Source organism: Helobdella robusta (assembly GCF_000326865.2).
Source record: "Helobdella robusta unplaced genomic scaffold HELROscaffold_105, whole genome shotgun sequence".
Lineage (NCBI taxonomy): Eukaryota > Metazoa > Annelida > Clitellata > Rhynchobdellida > Glossiphoniidae > Helobdella > Helobdella robusta.
The window spans coordinates 180,402-184,958 of NW_008703595.1; positions in this window are offsets into that span (position 1 = coordinate 180,402).

Consider the following 4,557-nt stretch of genomic DNA (forward strand, 5'->3'; position numbering starts at 1 on the left):
GTGTTTAGAGAATAGTAGATATTTATAATTAATCAATTCAGATTCATAGATAGAATAAAGAGAGTTAGATGGATTTAACCTATAGGCTTTCTCCAGTCTTCTAAGACTTTTCTTGGCTACTACACAAGCATAATCAAACCAAGGAGCCTTACGAGAATAGAGCCTATAAGTAAAAGATTTAAGAGGAATAAGCTTATCAAGAATAGAAGTAATGTAGATATTAAAAGCACAGACAAAATCATCAACATCAGAAAATAAGGTGGTATCAAAAATAGGTTCAGTAAGAGATTGAAGAAAAATATCTTTATTAAGAGAAGACCAGCATCTTTTAGAAATAGACATAGATGAATTTGAAGGAAGAAAATCTAATGAAAAAACAGATTCAATAAGAAGGTGATCAGAGTAAGGAACAGAGCTAGCAGAGATATTAATAGGCTTAGAAAAAGATGAAGCTATTATAAAATCAATAGTGTTACCAGAAGTATGGGTAGGAAAAGAACAATATTGAGTTAAGTTAAAAAGAGACAAAATATCATTAAACCTACAAGTGTAAGAACATGATAAATTATTGAAGTGCAAGTTAAAATCACCAGAGATGTATAAAGGAATAGAAAAAGAGTAGAGAGATTCAGCGAGTGAGTAGAATTCATCTAAAAATAAAGTGAGAGAAGAAGAAGGAGGGCGATAGATTACAGCAATATAGAAAGATAGAGAAGAAGACTTAAGAGATACAGCAAGACATTCAAAAGAAGAAAAGTGAAAGGAAGTATTAATGGAAGCAGTAAATAGAGATTTATAAAACAGACAGATACCTCCATAAGAAGAATGAGAAGATGATAGAAGATTTTTTGGAGGTCTAGAGAGTTCAAGGAAGCTGTAACCATCAGGAGTAGCAAGAATAAGAGAGGGAGAGTTAGAGTCCTCGTGCCAAGTTTCAGTAAGAGTAAAAAAATCAGGTAAGGAGGAGGAGATTATTTGATGGATATAGAGCGATTTTTTATTAATTGATCTTATGTTAATATTAAACAGTGTAAATGTAGAAAATGTTATAACAAGAGCTATATAAATGTTTTAATAATAATAATAAGAAGAAGAAAAATAAATGTTTATATATTTTTAAATAACATATAATATATACTTGTATGTATGTAATAATTGTGTATAACGAATATATCTTATTAACGCAGTTTGAAAATATCAGCTAAAAATTTTATAAATCCGACTGCATGCACCTAACAATGCATCTGACAATCTACTTTGAATTTTAAAGTAAAAAGAACCGGTTGATTTTGACGAGTTTTTGTTATTTGGAATAAAGATAATATTTAGTGCTTTCGAGATAAGTTATTAACTTATATTGTAATTTTCAATTGATATCTAATATTATGAAGCATTTTCCGGAGAGTTCACAAAATTTTTAGACATTCTTCTTCAAATGACCCTCCAACACTTGATTATCTCTGTTGGCATCCTTTGTCAGTGTCAGTTTCCAACTCTTATAACTGTTAAATATGAATCATCATTATTGTTTATTCATAAGTTTCTATTTTGTTCAACGCTAATACATAAATTTATTAATTAATTTATTAATTAACAAATTTTTTTTTCAAGACTAATTTCCGGTTGAGCCAACGTCCAATTCTTACTGATTATTTTATAAAAATAATTCTGATAATTTTAAATTTTATAATAAAAACAATTTTTGAATCTCCAAACTCTTCTTAGCACTGACCCTGGGTATGGACTTTGATGACGACCTCAATGAAGACCCTTGCTTCAGTAGCCCACATACGACAAATTGTCTTGATTACTGCTTGGCTTGTCTAATACTTGATTTTAAAAGTAATTTGCCTGAATTTTGTTCAACAATTAATCCAATCAATCACTTAGTTACTGAAGCACCATTTCAGCTGTGCTCAACAGCATTCCTCAGTGAATTTTAAGCGAGTGTTTAACACTAGCTAAAAAGTGTGAGAACGAGAAGACGATTGTAAACCGGGGCGTTTAGGATCAATTAATGTATCTAATAAGGAATAATTAGAGAATAATTTAGATTGAGACTTGTACATTAATGTGCAAATTTTGAAAACTGTTCTATATTTTATAGGTAGATATCGCAAGAGAACAAGATATGGGGGAAGAATTTGAGAAAAGAAAGAGGCACGAGCAACTAGACGAGCAGCAGAGTATAAAGATTTACTTAAAGGATAGAGTGTAGAATCTGAGAGACCTGCTAGAATCGAAGATAAAGCCCAGACTACAAATCTTATAAAAACATTGAGTTTTATTGGTAGAATCAGATGAGGTAACAGGATGAATAGCAGCAGACGGTTTAGATTTATTAAAGCATTTTATTCAAACTCAGAAGGATTTAGTTTAAAATACATAGTGTCACACCAAATGATAAATAGTAGAACCGAAGAGAGGCATAGAGTTAAATTATGATATGCGCTAGTGAGATTATGTTAAATAAAAGTAAAGAGGTATATATATAAGAATCGAGAAATAGACCCTTGAGGTATCACAAAAGTAAGGTAGAAGAGTTAGAAAAGAAGTAGCATCGTTAAGAACAACAGAATAATTACGATCACAGAAATAGGAAGAAAACGAGCCATTGAATGAATAATGAAAGTCTTTCAGTGATGGAATTTTAGAAACCCAGTTGGACAAGAATGAATAACATTAAAGGAATGATCTAGAAGTCTCCAAAAAAAATAGTTTGACCACATTTATTATATTTTTCATCTTTGTAATTCTCACTAGCACTCTATACACAATGTGTTTATTCAAGAATGTAATTTATGCGAGCCATCACCGTTATTATTATTACTATTGCTATTATTTTTTGTTTATGTTGATAACCATTTTAGACAATATAAAAGAGTTTCCATTATTACTCATATCATCATCGACATAATTCCATCCAACCATCATCATCATCATTTTTATCATCATCATCGTTATCACTATCATTCTATCATTATCATCATCATCTCACCATTCCATCGCATCATCATCATCATCATCTTTATCACTATCATTCCATCATTATCATCGTCGTTATCACTATCATCATCATCATCGCCTCGCCATGAATATGTTTCTCAGAACATCATGTGACGGTGATGAGAATGTGCGCTCCTAATAGTAATACGATAGAGCAGACCACAGCCAGAATAAGCAAGGATAACCCCCAAAAAATCATTATCAGTCGCACCAGTAAGGTAGACCAGAGTAACTGTGGAACTGGAAAGGAATTAGTTGACAAGTCGACAATGAATAATGAAAGTCTTTCAGCGATGGAATTTTTCTTTCAAGACGAAAAGCGTCAGATAATTTACGAGACAATCATGAATAAATGGACGATTTCTAAATGCGTGTGAGCTGATGATGCTTATAACTTGACTTGTCCTAAATTAAAGACATTTAATAAAACTGATGACTTAATTTATATAAAATTTGAGTTCTTTAAACTACACAAAACTCCTTAGCAGTTTAACGATATTTGACATAACTTGAAAAATGTTTTAAACTTTTTTAAAATGGTAAAATGCCTAATGAAACTTTTCCTGTTGGTTAATTCATTAAAATTAATTAAAAAATTGTCTGCTAATTAATTTATCAAAATTAATTAAACAATTTCAGTTAATTCATTAAGGTTTATTCAATTATATTCAATTACGTTATTATTAGATATGACGTCATTATGATGAGGAACACATCATAAATGTTATACCGTTCACAGCTAAATTATTTTAACTACTTAGAACAACTAGCTACTTTTGATCAGAACAATATCACAGATATATTGTCGGGTTGAAAATCTTAACGGCTAAAGCTAACAATTTTCAATGATAAATAAAACACCACAAACTAACGAAGTGATTCGTGGGAGCTATATAAAGGGAAAAACTGCGATACCATTCTGATAGGTGTTCGGGCTGCTGATGAGTCCCCTGTAGGGACGAAACACGTGTCCAGTCCAGCCTATCCAAATGAATACCATTCTTTTCTTCTTTTCACACCCGCTCACTGCTTTTCCTGGTTCGGTGTTCTCATACTTAATACATTAGCGCAACCGCAACAATATCAACTCAGTGTAGGCTACTGCATGACTCAAACATTAAGGGTCCACACCGTATTTGTAGAGTTGAAAATTGGCTTAACAATATATATAAAATATAGCATATAGAATGTATTCTATTTATATGGGCTTCTAAAAAATGTTTTTCAAGTGTATGAACAAGAACCACAACTAAATAGTATCGTCCGAGTGTCTACTTTATCTTTGTGTTTACTGCATGGTTCGCTCTGCGCTAATATCGCTTGTTTGAAATTGTTTTTTTTTATAATCATTTAATTAAATTCCCAAAACGTATATGAGTTCAATAAAAAATCATGAAATTAAATTACAAAGTAAACTTTTGTTGATTTATTTATGTAATTTAATTCATTTTTTGGTAGCTAGTTGTATTTTAATTTGAAATATCAGACCTCCTGTTCTTATGCTCTAAATTTTTTTATTAATTATAATATAAATTTTTAAATTTAAATTAA